Source organism: Grampus griseus (genome assembly GCF_964374135.1).
Source record: "Grampus griseus genome assembly, chromosome: 11".
Classification (NCBI taxonomy): Eukaryota; Metazoa; Chordata; class Mammalia; order Artiodactyla; family Delphinidae; genus Grampus; species Grampus griseus.
In genome coordinates, this window is record NC_139005.1 from 28233289 (window position 1) to 28252263 (window position 18975).

The window sequence follows — 18975 nt, forward strand, 5'->3', positions numbered from 1 at the left end:
CCAAAACCCAGTCAATCAACCAATTGTTCACCCTACACTATACCAAAAGAGTGGTTTGTCTGATTTTTTTTTTTTTTGTCATTGAATTGATGAATTGCTTTGGCATCATGTAGCCAGCTTTTATCTTGGGAAATAATAATTTTCTACTGGGAGAGCTATTCAACTGTGTGGTAGTACTTTATCACCAGCTGTGCATAAGTGGTGCTGTTTGCAATTTGATAAACGGGCACAGAGGCTCAGAGGTCCCCAAACACAAGTCTAATATGTAAACATAACCAAATCGTACTATTAACCAGGGGATCGAGTTGTGATTGCTCATCCTTCTCTGTCTTTTTCAACTTCTTGGTAAAACATCCTCATACCTCATTCTGCACAGGCGAAGGGAGGGATATTTTTCAGTCTTAGATGCCACTAGAATGAGAGTTAAGTATTTTCCACCTGTTCTAAACTGAATTTGTGATTGGAGAAAACCACATCAAAACAATTTCATAAGAAAATGGAACACTTCCAAAGGCTTTTAAGCTCATTTCAAAATACTGAGCAGTACCTAAGGAATGCAGAATAGCTTATTCTTTCAACTTTTCTCTACAAAGACTTTGGAATCATAGAATTTCAGGTTAAGAGGAACTAGAAATGCCAAACACACACACACAAATAATACACACACACACACACACACACACACACACCCCTCCTTTCTAGACAACTAAGAACTAAAGTTAATTATTTAATTTAAGCCTTGCCAACAATTATGCCTTTTCTTCATTTTAAGAATTATGAAACTGAAGCAGAAAAATGAAGCAACTTACTATGTGTCCTATACTTGGTAAGTGCCAAAACTGGAACTCAATTCCATCCCTAAGTCCCAACTAATACTCTGCACCACTTTGTTTCTATGATACTGCTGCCAACCTACACTTGACTTCCTTTTTTGGCCATGAACTCAGTCTATCCAATCCTCAGACATCTCTGTTTGAGTATTCTGCTCTGTGTTAAAAGTTGCCTTTCTATAACTCCTACCTATTGAACCTAGATGTAGCCTAGGGCCATACTGAATAAGTGTAATCTCTCTTCCAAGTGACAGGGTTTTGAATATTTGAAGCTGACAATCGTGTCACATGGAGCTCTCTTTCTTGTGGGTTAATATTCCCAGATCCTTCAGCCATCCTTCATATAACATGGTTCACTCTCTTAATTGCTTTCTACTTTATACATGTTCCTCTTCAACTGTCATCTGGCCTCACCAAGAAGACCGGAAATCTCACCATCCTCAATCTATCAATGCAGCAAAAATCGAATTAAGATTTCTCCATTCTGCACCAATCCTATGTTTTGAAACCTCCACCTTATGGGCACTCAAACTTGCCTCAGAGTCTCGCAACCCTCACATAGAGTGTGAAATCTCTAACAATGCTCGTCTGAAAACACTAAGCAAAACCTCTATGAAATTAATCAGAGATCCCAATGGGACTCTGTATTATGCATCCTAATCCACTTGAATGTCCTGTCTCTCTCCTCAAAGCCTCATGGTCCAAGGATACCCTATCTCTAAGGAGTTCATAAATTCTTAAGTGTCTGCCACAAACCCAGTCACTCTTCTAGGAAAGTGGTCCCAGGTGGCCTTCCTTGCCAGAGTTGTCATTAATGTTAATAAGGTATAGTCACCTGTCACCCTTGCCATTGCTGACAAGACTGTCCCAAGGGGCTGTACAAGGTCTGGTTACCTTTGGAGCAACTATCATGAACTACAGGGAAAATGATGAGATTCTTATCAAATGGTGCCCCAAAAACCTCATTACATACTCTCCTTAGAAAATACGTCAGAAAGATAGTCTCCAAGCTCAAATGTGTGAGAAATATGTTTGTTTTAATTTCTTGACTTTATTTCTATTGCAATTTTCCAGATTACTAGAGGTTTAATCTTAAGAAATTGAGGAGTCCCTCTCCTTTGAAAGGGGTTACCTCTAATTTGAGGGGATTTTAAGGAGTGCTACTGCATCCTGCATGGTTGGGATGAGGGCATCTGATTTGGCTTATTTAACCTCACAGGCATCAACTGAGCTGTCTCCCTTTTTAGGTCCCCTTTCCTGTCTTCAATCATTGATTCAATCATGTTTGGAATAGATGGTCTCCATTCTTTATTTTTTAAATTTATTTTGGCTGTGCCGGGTCTTAGTTGCGGCACGTGGGATCTCCATTGCAGCATGCAGGATCTTTTAGTTGCGGATTGTAGACTCTTAGTTGTGGCATGCAGACTTCTTAGTTGCAGCATGCACGTGGGATCTAGTTCCCCAGCCAGGGATGGAACCCGGGCCCCCTGCATTGGGAGCACAGAGTCTTACCCACTGGACCAAACAGGGAAGTCCCTATGGTCTCCACTCTTGACTCTAGGCTTTCTCCTGGCTAACTTCCTAAACACTCAGGGTCATTCTTTGTACTTATGCCAGACAGAACTACAGGAAACTCACTAGGGCTGTTTATGACTCTTTCCTCCTTTGCATTTTCCCAAATCTCTGGGATAGTCTGTTCATATGTATCCTTTCAGATTCCCTCTGAATGCTTAGACTTTTGAAATACAAATATCAAGGAAAAACTCTTTCTTTCGCCTTCTGATGTGCCATCATATTCCTGAGACAATGAGCTCAGAACCTCTTTCCTGTTACATAATAGCAGAACGAAATTCTAGGAATAAAAACGTTTAAAATGACATTCCAAAAAGCATTAGTCTTTTGCAAGTAGAAGATGAGGGCACACAAAAAGACGGAAAAATCACTCAAACTCAGTAGCTGCCCCAAATGAGAATACAGGAAGTTTTCTGGTTACCATTACTATCCTTATTTCATAGGCAACCAAACTAAGATTATGAGAGGTTAAGAAACATGTGCACAGTCACCTACCTAGTAAATAGTAGAACCAGGATTTGAGCCCAAAAATCTGACCCCAGAGTAATGCTCTTAACTACTTCTGTGACAAGGAAAAGAGGCAGGAAGGAAAACCATAATGAAGGGCAATAGTGAACTAATGTTATGAAGAAACAGAAAATGTATAGTACCACAGAAGTGTGTAATGAGGGTCAAAGGAAGAATGCGGGGATCTGATCTAACCTGAAGCTTAAGAATAGATCTCTCTGAAGAAGTGACCTTTGGGCTGAGATTTGAAAGGTTGCCTAGGAGCTAACTGGTCACCAGGAAGAAAGATAGCAGGTGCAAAGGCCCTGAGGCAGGATGAGCACAGCTTTGTGTAGACCTGAAAGGAGGCCAGGACGCCTGGAGCAGAGGGAGTGTCAGGGAGACTGGCAGGGATGAGGTTAGAAAAGGAAACAGAAGTCACTTCTGGCTGGGCCTTTTAAACTATGTTAATGAATTTTACTAGAAATGGCCATCCCATCAGAAGAACCTCAAGTCCTGCGTTTATATTGTCTCTTCAAGCATTCATCATGAATGAACTAACAAGACTTTGAAGTCACAAGGTGTAAAATCTGATTGGTTCAACTTGGCTGACGTAGTCCCCACTTATCCAATCAGCAGGAGGGGCAGGATCACATGGTCTTCAGAGCCAATCATCATGAGGAAGAATGGGCATTCTAACACAAACAAATATATGTATCTGGGCACAGGTTGCTGCATTGACCAGCATCTCTGAAATTACAAGATCCCCAGACATACTCAGGTTTACCCTGGGCAGTGGGTTTTATTATAAAGATAAAACGGGACATTAAGTAAAACCTGATGTTCATTCAGAAAACATTAGCTCTAGCAATGCACTGCACACAGCAGAAGCACTAACCATTCCATCACGTGATCAGCCTCTCAGCAGCAGGCCTCCAGTCTGAATGCGTTGCCATTAGGTTTCTTGGCATTAAGTCTCAGGGTCTGCTTCTTCTCCTCCTGTTATTATGACATAACTCTCTCTATCTTCTGTTCCAGTTCCACAAAAGCGAGGGTCTGACTGAGCCGAGCAGTCACCTTCTAGTATTAGGCTTCCATGTTGAAGAGCATGCTTCCCACGGGTCATTTCTGGGCAAAAGCTAAAGAGACCTGCCATCACCCCAATGACATTTCCTCCCCGGAGAGCAGAAGGCGGCACAGTGGTGCTGTGGGTGGAGCATGAAAACTTACACAGTGTTGTTTTTAAGCTAATTAGAAAGGTTAACTTAAAAACATTTTTAAATAGAAAGCTTTCATGTAAAATTCCAGATTTCCAGCTGCCCTTGAAAATTTGGAATATCAGACAACACTAGCCACAGTCAACAGATACTGAGTAGTGAGTGACCCGTGACCCCTTTAGAGACCCATAAGCTCTCAGTTCAACATAGTCTCCAATATCCCTACTGTCAACCAGCTTCACTGATTGACTTACATGTCTGACCCTTGTAGGCATCTGAGTTGGCAAGCACTAAAGTATGTAATTACGTGCACTTTTCTCAAAAGGGAGTTCATGGTGAGGCAGGCACTTAAAGAGTCACTGACTACAGGACTGTCACAATATGAAGTTCAGAAACTCTACCCTAGTATAATTTCACTGCTACTGGCAACCCCTGAAACAATTTTGAGATAGTCTCTGAACACAGTTAACTGGGGTCCCTGCCAACTGCTGCCTATAAGGCAAGTGAACCTTCACTCTACTATGATAGCCTAACCAGACTCGACCTGATGATTTTGAGAAAGGTTAAGCATAGAGGAATGGCTCCTAGACATTGGACCAATTCCATTCCACATCTTAGGTCATCCCGCTCTGCCCTAATAATACCTGTTACAAAACACAGTAATAGGATCTCCTTGCCAAGCTATGTGATCCTCCTGGCTATCAGATGGCCCAGAGGAATGGATATTCATGCTGGTAAAATTGGGCACTTAGCCCCTAAACTAGCACGTTCAGGCTAGCATGTAGCATGTCTCAGTCTTGAGATGCTATGGCTTGTGGTAAAAACGCATCTTACGGGCCAAACTGGTGTCCACCTACCGGCCAACCACGTGACCTTGGCCAAGCCCCCTTCATCTTTTTCAGGTTCAATTTCTTCATACACAAAATGTAGATAATAATACGGACCTCTGAATATTTTGAGGATTAAAGGCAGTGATGGGTGTCTTCCTTCTTTACCCAGGTAGGGTATAAAATAACTTCAAACCCAGCTATTTGAATTAAATTAAACCTCTCTAACCACCCGCAGCCCCCTCACCTTATCATCTTAAGAAGTTTCTTCTGGCCTCTTTCAGGTTACCACTCCTCCCAGGGCTTTCCCCAGTTCAAATATTTAGCCCTTGTTTTACAGAGAGAAAAGCTGCTCAGTCCCACAGGTGGCTGCATACTTTCAATGAGGCTGCAGCTGCCACTGTTTCAGAGTAAAAGCCGCCTGCCCCCCTTGGCTAATTCACTACCAAAGCATCCCACCGTGCTGCCACATGCCCCTGACCACCAAACCCACAAGGCCAAGATGGGGCCCGGCTCAATGCAGCTGCTGTGGTCAGCAGGCGCACAGCATGGGTGCAGAAAGAACCTCTGTGGATGATACAGGAGGGACCTGTCTCCCCTGGAGGCATATGTTGCTATGGAAGCTTCATTTGCCTATCCCATCTCTTGGGTCAGTTTTCATATTACTAACGTTTAGGCTACCTGGCTGATGTTTAGGTTATAACTGATGTCTTCTCTCCCCTATCCCTGCCTTAACCAAGAATTGGTTCAGTCAGCACTGATTCTCCTTTGCTTTACTCTAGCATAGAGACAATAAAACTAAGTATTCAATTTTCCTAGCTGCAATCTAGCTAGCAGTGGTGATGTGACACAGTTCTGACCAGTGATATATAAGTTTAGCGACACACACTCTCAGCCACTTTCCCAAAACAGACCTCCCATCCAGCATGGCTGAGTTGGAAAGCATTTCTGACACAGCATCACCCTGTGACAGAACCATTCTTTCTCACGACTTCCTTAGTCTCCCAGGTCCCTGGAGGTAGAGAAAGACCTTACATGTCACACTCTCCAGCCCGTCTCCTACAACGGGATGAGTTTGTTTCATCCATGAGAAAACATCACAAACGGATAAAAGTCCTGGTCCAGCACCAGGCACAGAGTGGATGCTCCTCTTGACCTTTTGATACTATTTGAAAATTCAACTATGAGCGTATACTATTTTCCTGACTAAAAATTTACTATCATTAGTGTCTAACTGAGGCTTTTTCATTATGTTATTAGAAAGAAGCAACAGAGCACTTAGAGGGAAATATATAACTGTCCCAAGCATTTTGTGTCTGAAACAAATACTTCAGGATTTGGATAAGTAGGAGGAAATCTAGATTCTATTTCCAATGAACACAATGCTTGACTAAGCCATAGAATCAAGGATGTAAGCTGTCTGGACTTAGACTACTTTACTCCCATTTTGGACACAATGCCCAGTATGTTTTTGGCCTTCAACCTGGGCAAAAGGCAATGTCTGTGACCCATTTTGAGTCACGACAGCTTATTGGCTCATACTGAACAACATCTCTTCTATTCTTAAAAAGTGGATTAATGTGGAATTTGCTGTCTCTGCTATGATCCCTTAAAAGGGCTACAATTACGGAGCCAAGCAAGGCCATGCGAGGTGGAGGCTTATTCTTGCTGTGTGTGCACTTGACAGTTTTCTCTGAGTGGTTCCCCCGTCCCATGCCTCTAAGGCCACAAGTGTGCTATCCTGCGGGGCCCAGCCAAAGAACTCCGGGTTGTGCCTTTCATCAGTACATTCAAGGCCAACGCCACACGAAATTTATTTCAGCTGTCTCCCAGCTCAGTTCTCACTTCTACAGAGAGAAGAATCCGCTAATGGAGACATTTGGTTTCAGTGTATGAGATTGTGCTGAAAGAAGAGACTCTTTAATGTAAAAATAGAGAGAAATTATTTAATTCATCATCAATCAGCAACTTTTCTTTAAGAGTTTACTGAGTACCCGGAGCGGGGCAACATGTGAGTGCAGTGATAAATAACATGGGCCCCGGAATCAGAAAGACTTGGGTCTGAGTCCTGCTTCTGTCAGATATTTAAGGTTGAGCCACACGATATTTCCAGCATTCAGTCATTCTGAAATGTAACTCTAGGCAATGAGGAGGCACATTCTCTCTTAGCATAGCAAAACCAGATGATTTGTTTATATGAAATGGGTTCTGTGTTATGGTAATAGGAAGAAAACTAATCTCTCATGAAGGATAATAAAAGTTTTTCCTGAATGAACCTTTCTGCCTGTCCGGTATCATTTAATATCCATTCTACGGTATTGTTGGGGACCAGGCTTTTTCTATCCTCTGGTTCCACCATCCTTATGACATGACTCTCATCCTCATGATGGCAGGAGATGTGTTGCACCTTCAGCCATCATGCCTGTTTCCCAATCAAGAAGAAGGTAGGAGGACCACAGGTCTTCTACCTAATGGAAGCCCTTCCCATCAGACTAAATTTACATACCATTGGTCAGAACTGTGTCATATCTCCACCGCTAGCTGGATTGCAGCTCGGAAAATTGAATACTTAGCTTTCTTGTCTCTGTGTTAGAGCAAATCAAAGGAGAATCAGTGTTGAGTGAACCAATTCTTGATTAAAGCAAGGATGGGAGAGAGAAGACATCAGTTATTTAATGAGCTATTCATTTATGTTATGTTTATTTCCACAGTCAGATGAGAGACTAGGGTTCAGGGAAACTGCAACAATTACCCAAAACGTAAAGGTAGGAGTCCAGCCCAAGTCATTCCAACTCCAACATTTTCGCTCTTGAAAAGAACTTTCCTTGCTTTGGACAAGAATGTAGAGTTTCCCTTTAAGCACCTCAAGCCAGAGTAACGGTCTCCCCGGGTCCCCACTTCGGGCCGGTGGGGGTGGCCGAGGGCAGCCGAAGACGTGCGTACATGCGTACGTGCGTGCGTGCGTGAGAGCGTGCGAGGCCGCGGGGTGGGCCGCGCGCGCCGCGAGTGTTCCAGCCAGGACCCCGGATCGTTGTGCTCGCCTCACGCCGGCCCGAGTTCGCAGCAGCGCTGGGGGCCCCGGGCCTGTGACCACAAAGAGGGAGCCGAGGGCCGGGCGGGAGCACGGTGGCGGCAGCTGAGGCCCAGGCCAGGCCCCCTCCCCTCAGCCTCCCGCCTGCCCGTCTGCCACGCCCCCGCCGGCGGCGCCGCGCCCCTCCCCCAATCGCTAGACTAGCGCGGTGCGGGGGCCGCGCGCGAAAACATGCGGGAGAAGCTGGAGCTGAGGCTGGAGTCGCTCTTGGGGACCGAGCCCGCCGTCTACCCGTGGCCGCTGCCGGTCTACGTAAGTGCCGCCCGTCCCCTCCTCCCGGACCCCCTCCCCTCTTCCCCCACGGCGCGCGCTGAGCCCACCGAGAAACGGAGCGACTCGAGTCTCCAGACCCTCTTTGGATCCCCCCTTCCCGCCCCGCCGTGGTTCTCCGCGGCAGTTTCCAGCCCCCGCGCGCAGGGTGGGCAGAGGGGAGCCTGCGCCGGCCGGGGGCGCCGACTCGGCCGCGGGGACCCCGCGCTTCCGAGGGGCGCCCGAGCCGGTCTGCGGTTGGCTCTGCAGGGCTGGGGACCCCGGTCCCCCCGGGCCTGGACTGCCGGCGGGCTTGCCCTTCTGTACTTTAGGATCTGACATGTAGGGTTTCTTTTTCCTGGTAGTGTATTCTTAGCGCTGTCAACGTGCTTAGTTGTTTTTTTTTTTTTATTTTTCAGTGCACCCTTTCCTCCCTCACTCCAGTTTTTTTTTTTTTTGTTTCTGTTTTGTTTTGTTTTAGTTAGGCATTTTGTCCCTCTGATCTTGAGTGGGTGGGCTGGCAGGACACTTGGAGAGGAGGCGTTCTGTCCCCTGATCTTGAGTGGCCTTTGGAAAATGACAGGCCAGTCGGAAATTTACACAGGCGTCCGGTGATTGTAGAAATGCAGGGTGTCCGACTAGGTGGGCGCTCGGCCTCTCGTCCCCCGTGGCGGCGTGGTGCGCGTGTTCCTTGTCTCAGGGTTTACGCTTGGGCCCCGCAGCCCACCTTCCGGAGGGAAAGCGCAGCGGGCGTCTTGGGCCGGCGCCTTTGGGGCGCCCTTTCGTGCGCTCGGCTTGCGGGGGACCGTTCTCCAGGCGACCCGGCCCTCGCGCGGGCTCCGTGTGTGTCAGTTTGTGGAAAGTGTGTCGCGGCCGGGGTCGGGGTCGGGACGCTGGGACCGCCTGGGAGCCGATGTTGACTCCCGGGCCCCGGTTCCCCGCAGTTATCTGAGGTCCGAGGGTTTCCAGCCCGCCACCGCGCACTGGCGCTTTCTATTTTTTGCCCTTCCTGTGCCTGGAGGCGCGGCTGAGCCTGAGCTCAGGCTTTTCTGGTTGGGTAACTCCGGGTGGCCCTGGTGGGCGGCCTGAGCAGTGGGCAGGGCGGGGAGACATCCCAGGGGAGGGACACTGAAAGTGGGGAGAACCTTCAGAAGTCCAGCTGATCCACTTGCCTCGCCTCCCCGCCCCTCTTACTGCACTTGTCATGCACGGGTTGGCTGGCCGGCACATTTTTCAAAATGTAATCATTTGTTTATCCTTAGTAGCCGTGAAGCATAGTTCACTTGTAGTGCACAGTTGTAGGAGTTTTGACAGATGATCGCCGTCAGGAGGCAGAGCAATCCTGTCATGCCATTGGCTGCCCTTTGGCGCCAGCGCGCCTCTAGTTTCTTGGCCGCTAATCTCCTGTCTGTCCCTAAGGTTTTGGCTGTTCCAGAAAGCCAGATAAACGGAACAACAGCATGTAGCTTTTTGATTCTGGCTGCTTTAGCTCAGCAAAACCTATGCGAGATTCATCCCGCGTTTGTTTTTTGTTGTTGTTGTTTTAAACATTGATTTAGTTAGTTATTTACTTGGCTGTGCCGGGTCTTAGTTGCGGCACATGGGATCTTCATTGGCGCGTGCAGTATGTTTTTGTTGCAGCGTGCGGGATCTAGTTCCCTGAGCAGGGATGGACGCCGGGCCCCCTGCATTGGGAGCGCCGAGTCTTAGCCACTGGACCACCAGGGAAGTCCGTCATCCCTGTCGTTGCGGGTATGAGAAGCCACTCCTTTTTCTGGCTGTGTTGTATTCCATGTTCCGTTTGTCCATTCATCTGCGGGTGGCAGGACTTGTGGGATGTTTCCAGTTTTGAAGGAATCAGGAATAAAGCTGCTGTAAACATCCCAAGGCAGGTTTCCATGTGAACTTGGGTTTTTACCTCACTTGAGAAAATACTCAGGAGTGGGACTGGGATCTGTGCGAAGCGTATGTTTAACAACCCTTCTGCATCTTAGAAATTGGTATTTTTGAGTATTGGAAGAGTTTAGAAATGCACTGTGACCCAGCACCCAGGGACTTGAAACGAAGTTGAAAGTTCATCTGGAGATGGTCACGTTGTCCCCGTCTCTGTCTTTTATTCGAGGCAGAGCAAGGCCACAGATTTGTAACCCTTGTAAGGAAGGCTTCGTGTGTCCAGGCCCTGGCAGGACCTGGCTTTCTAGTGGTGGGCGGTGCTGAAGTGGAGAGAGCGTCTTTCCCTTGCTGGCCGGACCTCGCTTGGCAGGGTGCGGGGTGTGCTGCCTGCCTGGCTGGGCGCTCTTTCTGCCGGTCAGCAGCCGTTCCTGGTGTGTCTGTCCTACTACCAGGCAGGCGGTCAGGGGCCCTAGTGAAGTGCTCAGCGAGCCGCAGCGTTCCCAAAGCTTTGCGGGTAATGTCTGCTACCCTCCCATTTCCCTGCTGAGGAATTTTGCTTTCTCATGGGAAGTGAGGGGGCATTCCTTTTAAGAGTTCATATTTTGTGATGACTCGATGCTGAATACGTTAAGAAAATGGGCTCCTTCCAGAAGCTTAACTTCTTAGAAGGTCAGATTACTCATGTGACCGCACGTTTGAAATGAGTGAGCTTGTTTGTTCATTGATTCATTCATTCTGCAAGCACCTCCTGGATATTTAGAGTGAGTGTTCCAGGGGGCGCGGAGGACAGTAGACAGTATTCTTTTTTTTTTGATTTTTGAATTTAATTTAATTTATTTTTTTATACAGCACATTCTTATTAGTCATCAGTTTTATACACATCAGTGTATACATGTCAATCCGACTCGCCCAGTTCAGCACACCACCATCCCCACCCCACCCCACCCCCGTGGCTTTCCCCACTTGGTGTCCATATGTTTGTTCTCTACATCTGTGTCTCAACTTCTGCCCTGCAAACCGGTTCATCCGTACCATTTTTCTAAGTTCCACATACATGCGTTAACGTACGATATTTGTTTTTCTCTTTCTGACTTACTTCACTCTGTATGACAGTCTCTAGATGCATCCACGTCTCAACGAATGACTCAATTTCGTTCCTTTTATGGCTGAGTAATATTCCATTGTGTATATGTACCACCACTTCTTTTTCTATTCGTCTGTCGATGGGCATTTAGGTTGCTTCCATGACCTGGCTATTGTAAATAGTGCTGCAGTGAACATTGGGGTGCGTGTGTCTTTTTGAATTATGGTTTTCTCTGGGTATACGCCCAGTAGTGGGATTGCTGGATCATATGGTAATTCTATTTTTGGTTTTTTAAGGAACCTCCATACTGTTCTCCATAGTGGCTGTATCAATTTACATTCCCACCAGCAGTGCAAGAGGGTGCAAGAAGCTAACCTTTTAGCTTCTTTTTGTTCCTTGATTGTAGTTAAGCTCCACCTTGCCTCAGGGCCTTTGTATTTGTTTTTCCCATGTTTTGGAAATATTATTTCCAGAAAAATTGTCCATAAATGATTCCTTTCTATTCTTTGGCACTCATCTCTTAAAGATATTTTTTCCTTGATTGTCCTACCGGCCTAACTTAGTCCCAGTTTATCAGATTACCTTACTTCTTTCACATAATAATCATAAAAACAAATATTATCTTTGGTGTCTCTTTGTATTTAGATGAACTTCTTCCCAAAGAACTCAAGCCCCACAGTGACAGAGGTTGTTACCTTTCTTATCCCTTATTCTGTGTCTTAGAACTGTGTCTGGCATGTAGTAATCACTTGAGGTCTGTTGACTGTGTAAAGAATATGTGAGTAGATGAACAGATTTGGAGTTATTTAAGGTCGCTCTTAATGATGGCTGGTGTTGGTGATTAGATTAAAATTGTAGGTTTTAGAGTTGGAAGTGATCTTGCTGAGTCTCAGAGCTACGGCAAAACTCTCCCTACTGTAGCATCCCTGACAGATGATCAAGTCTGAGCTTGAATGACTGTATATGAAAGACCCTAACCAGGGCAACCTCGTAGCTTTCTTCAAGCAGATCACAGCCTTCTGTGGGAGTTTGCTCCCTATTAGTCAGCTGTAATTAGGAGAAAACGGTTTGATTTACCCAGAATCATCTTCTCTCAGTCTCCTCGTTCTAGTTCCTAGAGAATAGACAGGACAGAGTTTCCTCTAAATTACATCCTTTGGGTTTGCACTCCGGCTTGTAACAAAATAAGCACCATGCTGTGGCAAAATTCCCCTTGATTGTCTGCCACTTGTTGCTACATTCCTTGTTAGTGTTTAGAAACAATTTGTCTTAATGTTCCACATTATAATTGATGGAGTACAGAAGTAAAAGAGATCTCGGGGTTATGTCAGAAGCAATCAGACAGATATTTTAACTTACCCTTTTAATGTATTTAATGCTGACACTGTGAGGAATTGAGCAGTATAGTCAACGCGTTATTGCCATTGCTGAAAAAATGTCTTTATGGTGAAATTTATGGTCACTTTGAAAGCATTAGCTGATGGGGGAATTGTCAGCTACATCTTAGAGCACTGAGCATTTCTCAAAAAGTTGTGATACAAAACACCCCTGTCTTTTCTTGTATTTCTGTTACATTCACCTACTTCACAAAAAGCATTCGTCATATTCCTGAAATAATGATGGGCTTAGTTGAGATTCTTTTGTGTCCTAAGGGACCAACATGTGTGCATAATAGTGTCAAGTTACACAGAGCCTGGATGTTTGGCTCCAGACTGAAAGCCCCATGGAGTCGTTTTTTCACATCTGTTCACCAATGTGTATGAATGGGAGAAAACCAAAGTTCTGGTTTGTTTGATCAAGGGGAGCCACACTCCTTTTACTTTTGCTGTGACAAACAAGTAAAGAGGTGTAAAATATCTGAAAAGAGCCTCTTAAGGTTTGGTAGAATGCTAAGTGGGATGTAGAGAATATAAAACAAAAAGAAAAGCAAGTGAGTACTGCTGGCAAACTTTTTCAAGGACAGCTAACAAGTTAATAATAGTAGTAACAACAATAGTAAGATTGATTTTCAAAGACTTAAGAGTGGGGTGGATTCCTAACCACTCTACATGTATTAATTCCACGCCACAGCCCTGTAAAATGGGTGAGGTTATTAAGCCCTTGATTTTCAAAGAGGAAGTGGAACACAAAGAAGTACCACTCCTGAACTCCCACCACTAATAAGTGGTGGAGCTGGGGAAAAAAGATCCAGGCAAATTAATTTTAGAGTTAGTGCTCTTCACCCGTAGGTTATATCCCACAGGTAATATTTGCACATTTTTAAATCACTTTACAAATACTATTTTTACCCCTAAAGTACACAGGGAATACCCAGGGAAATTGGCATTCTAATTATTTTTATATCTTTGCCAATAATCTGTTAACTAAAATGTTTCCTTTTTTTCTGATACTTTTACAAGTCATTAATTGAATGTTGCTCACTTTTAAGGCCAATCTGTGAGACATTATTTAACTTGTCTACTCTAAAGTTCCAGCATTAACTCAGGTGGGGCTTCACCAAGTACTGATCATGGGACCTTGGCCTCTCATTGCCTCAGTTTTCTCATTTGTAACATGGGTATAATAATAGGCTTATTTCATACGCCTATGAGGAGGAAAACTATATATATATGTGTGTGTGTCTATATATATGTATTTAAACAGTGTCTTAGAATAGTGTCTGGCACGTGATAAGCATTATAGAAGTATTGACTGCTGCTACTAGTACTGTTATTATGAGAACTAACTGTTGAGAATAATCCTTCATATAGTGGTTTATTCCACTGAAGGTAAAGGAAACTCATAGAATATTAGAAATCAGATTAAACACAGAAAGCCAGTAAAATATACCAGGACAGAAGATGATGAGAGTGTGAAAGCATAGAGGAAAAAAAATGGTTTTTGTTTTTCTTTTTCTTTTTTAAAGAAGGAAAGAGCCTAGAAATAGGACAAAAACTATTCATTGGCTATACTGACATGGAGATCGCTGGTGACCTTCATAAGTAAAATTTCAGGACAATGGGCAGAGAGATTATGGTGAGAGAAGTCAGATGGATGTAAATTATAGAGTAAATGGGACGTGAGGAAATGGAAACAATATATGATGATAACAATTTTGAAAAGTTCAGACATGAATTGGCTAAAGAAGATATGCAGGGATTAGAGGAGGAGGGAGGCTTTCATGTTACACGTATAGTTTTTAACATTTTAAGTTGGAGTTACTAGTCTAGAATGAGGTTGAATTTTGGCAAGAATCATTCATAAGGAGTAGATGGGTTGTAGAAAATGCAGTGCTGTGAAGTACTTGAGAAGATGAGAGAAAATGAAATGCTATCTGTAGTGCACGTGGCCTTTGAACTTGAACTCCTGTAGTGAAAGGGAATACAAAGATCAATGCAAATGCTAATGAATTAACGGATTTGGCAGTGTACTATTTACTGACTTCTGTGTTCCTAATGAGTTATGAAGCGCCTCACCAGCTCAGAGTGAAGGAAGTAGAGAGGATGGAGGAAAATTTGAGGAGGGTAGGGAAAGCTTCTAAGAAAATAGTCCTTAAGGAGAATTAGAAAGAACTTACTGTAAGTCAGAGCAATATTTCCAGTCTTGAAAATCCATTTGAAGTTGGTGATTATTAATTTATTGGAATACCAATTTGCCCTGCCACATGATTTTTCTCCAGCTACCTGGATATAAGTTACACAGAGGCAGAAAAGAATGAGAGATAACAATCGAGGGAAAATACAATTAGTATTTTTTTTACCTTTTTCCACTTCCCCGCTCCAACTCTGGGGAGCCTTCATGGACATGGCTGCCCTCCCAGCCTCCAGCAGCACTCTGTTATCAAAGAATTCAAAGAAATGGAACATAGGATTCCAACTTATTAATTTAGCAAAATCAAAAATTGTATATAATGTTTTCTGTTGGCAAAGATTTTTGCAATATAATTTGGTTCCATCTTTTGACAAGTAATTTGGCAATGTCTAGCAAGATAAAAATGTTAATAGCTTTTTACACATTAATTTTAATTCTGGAAGCTTATGCCGATAAATAATTTATAATCCAGAAAATTATTATATAAAGATGCTCATTGTCATGTCATTTGTAATAACAAAAAATTGGAAACACCTTTAATTGTTAACAATAGGAAAACAGTTTAGGAAATTATATCCACTTAGTAGAAAATGACACAGTTACTATATTATACTTACAAGATGATGGAGCAAAATAAAATAATGCTTAATAAAGAAAGAATGAAGAAAGCTGACCTAAAATTGTGTCTTCCTTATGACAGTAATTATGTAAACATATCAATATTTATTAAAACTTACAACCAAAATAAAGTTTTAAAAGCTCTGTACCAGTAATGGGGATTTTATGTTTGTTTCAAAATATTTTTTAACATAACACTTATAATTTTGTTTTGTCTGCTCCTTTTCTTAAGAATTTCTGATTATTACCTCATTTTTCATTTCATAGTTTCAAATAAAGTCAGCAATTTTATCATCAGAGAAGATTAGACTTATTTGACAGTTCATAATTCCAAGTTATTTGGTATAAAAAGACCATATACACTTGTAGGCGCTTTCAAAATAAAATTTCGAGAATTTTTTTTTTTTTGCTTAGTCTTTCCTAGTATGGAGATTAAGCAAACTACCTAAAATTGCTAGCCATTCTTTTTTCATTTTTCTCATTTTATTGATTTATCTTGCCCTTCACAGAAATGATAACAAATGAGTGTGCAGTTGCATCTGCCAATTTCTTAAATCCTCTATTATCCACATTATGAAATCATACTAGTATGAATGCTTCCAGTATTTTCAGAGCTCTTTAGTTAGTATACTTTAGCATTCTGTATGAAGTATCTTATGTAAGTGTAAAATTTAGACTCAACTTCTGGAAGCTTTTGATTTCTTAGTTCAAAAGTGAGAGATCCTTAGTTCAGCCATAAGGTTAACAATTACTTGTATAGTAAGAAGCTCCTCATTTATTGTTTTATGGGTACCTGGCAGTTTTCTTGCCATTTCTCAGAAGTTCTCTATTAAACACATCCTCCCTCCCTCCCTCTCTCCCTCCCTCTCTCTCTCTCTCTCTCTCTCTCTCTCTCTCTCTCTCTCTCTCTCTCTCTCTCTCTCTCTCTCTGTCTCTCTCTCACACACACACACACACACACACACACATTGTGATTAAAAGCACAGATTTTGGCATTATGAAATCTAAGGTTCAATTTCCAGTTCTGTAGTTTCTGGGCCACTTCACTTTAGGCAAGTAACCTAATGTCTCTGAACCTTGTTGTTTTCATCTGTAAAATAGAAATTACAATTATATCAGACAATCCTCAAAACATCCGTAATGATTTTAGAGTTTCAGAGTCAGGTAAAAGCAGGCACTCAGTAAATGGCTAGTACTTTTATTACTTTATTATTATTTAGGTCTTGGTTTTCCTTGAGTCTGTGAGTCCCCATAATGAAATGTAATTTCCAGTAGATTGAGTAACACCTGTTTTCACCAAAAATTTTAACTGAGTTCATTACTTTCTGTGCAACCCAGATTAGTTTTCTGCCTCTTTTTCTGTGCCGTATGTAGGTGTTCAATAGATTTATTTCATAAATGTATGAATGCATGAACGCGTAGATGAATTTTTAAATGCTTCTTTTTGAGAAGGTAGAACAAATGTGACACAGTACAACAGATAAGAAAATAATCCATGGAAAAAATGGCAAAGTCATGTATGTGCCCAGGGCCAGCCTAAGAAGAATTGCCTTTTTTTTTTTTAAAGGAAAAATGTGTTGAATAGCTTATTTTAATTATTTTGAAAAGTTAAGTACAGGGACTTCCCTGGTGGTCCAGTGGTTAAGACTTTGCCTTCCAGTGCAGGGGGTGTGGGTTCAATCCCTAGTCGGGGAGCTATGGTCCCACATGCCTCACAGCCAAAAAACCAAAACATAAAACAGAAGCAGTATTGTAACAAATTCAATAAAGACTTTAAAAAGTGGTCCATATCAAAAAAAGAAAAGTTAAGTACAAAAATTTGCTAATGATTTACATATTTAGGACCAATAAAATACTGTGAGATTAGCTGTACTAAAACAGAATGTTGAGCTACATTCACATTAAGTGACATTATATAGTCTAAATTTATGGAAAACTTTTGAGATGGTGAGTGACCTTTGAGCAGAAAAAGACAGAAGGAGAAATGGCCTTTTCTACATTCTATTGTGCCTCTAAGTAAAATGCATGGTAATCTAGCTACAAAGCTATATGTCATTTGGCTTTAGGCACCTACTGTGATTTACTTTGTGAAGATCAGATTTTGCCATGGAGAGGATTTGTAAAAGTATCGCACATTCCACTACCGTTGGCAACCACAGCTACCAAAAACTCCAATTTAAATTGATGAACCTAATATCAGATGATAGTATCATTTCCTTGTGGGTGTTCTGGGAAGAGGTGGGTAGGAAATGTATAAAAGTGAATACTTTATTGAGTGAAATAACAATTCATCATTTTGAAAACATAAAATACATTAAAGTTGTTATAGCATCATACATTAATGTTTCACTGTATTTTAGACATGGCCTACAATCAATGTTTTCTGCCCTTTGAAACAGAACCATGCTTGTGGTATGCATTAATCATATAAAAGATTAAACACTGGAAAGCAATTCAGCATTTAAAGACAATTTGCTTTGATTTATTCAGTGGGTTCTCCTAAAAAGTTAATACCAAGAATTATTGCTTGTTAAATTGGAGTTACAAATTCTTTCAGAGTTACTTAGTATTTTCTTTAATATCAGTATCAAGGAAGGCAAAGCAAATTTACATATTTATTAGGAAATACAGGCACATAATCATAAAACAAGAAAACACAACGTTTTTATAGACTTTATTTTTTAGAAGTGTTTTAATTTTACAGAAAAATTGAGGAGATAGTATAAAGTGTTTCCATATACACTATACCCATTTCCCTCTATGATGATCAACTTATATTAGTATGTTACATTGTTACAATCAGTGAACAAATATTGATACATTATTGTTTACTATAGTCCATACATTAGTCCAGTTCCTTAGTTTTTACCTAATGTCCTTTTTCTATTCCAGGATTTCATCCCAAGCATCACATTACATTTAGTTGCCATGTTTCCTTAGGCTCCTCTTGGGTTTGATAGCTTCTCAGATTTTCCTTGCATGACCTTGGCAATTTTGAGTAGTTAGGTTTGTGTAGGATGCCCACTACTAGAATTTGTTTGATGCATTTTTCATGAATATTGGGATTATGTGTTTTGGGGAGGAAGACCACAAGAGTAGAAGGGTTATTTTGTCAGATCACATCAAGTGTACAAAGTATCAATGTGCATTATGAATGCTGAGGTCGACCTTGATCACCAGGCTGAGGTAGTGTTTTTCAGGTTTCTCCATTGTAAAATTACTGTTTTCCCTTCTCCATATTGTACTTTTTGGAAGGAAGTCAATATGCTCAGCCCACAACTAAGGAATAGAGAGTTATGCTTAAGATGGAGTACTACATAAACTATTTGGAATTCTTTTGCACTGGGGATTTATCTATTCTCCCGCATTTATTTATGTATCCAATTATTTATTTATATCAGAAGAACTCATGGATTTTTATTTTATACTTTGGGTTATAATCTAATTCTACGTTAGTTACTTTGTTCCTCAAATTGCTCTAGTCCTGACCCTTGTGAACTCTTTTCAGTTCAGTGGCTCGTGTGCCACTCTGAGGTAT

The 18975-nt window shown here is 42.2% G+C and overlaps 1 protein-coding gene across 1 annotated transcript in view; it reads left to right on the forward strand.

The window, feature by feature from the left end:
• Positions 1 to 8175: 8175 nt before the first annotated feature.
• Positions 8176 to 18975, forward strand: part of LOC309829601 (uncharacterized protein) — a 41958-nt gene continuing 31158 nt past the window's right edge. Inside the window, exon 1 of the mRNA XM_082665612.1 lies at positions 8176 to 8275. The gene's annotated coding sequence lies outside the window, so the exon portion shown is untranslated. The remainder of the gene's footprint in view (positions 8276 to 18975) is intronic.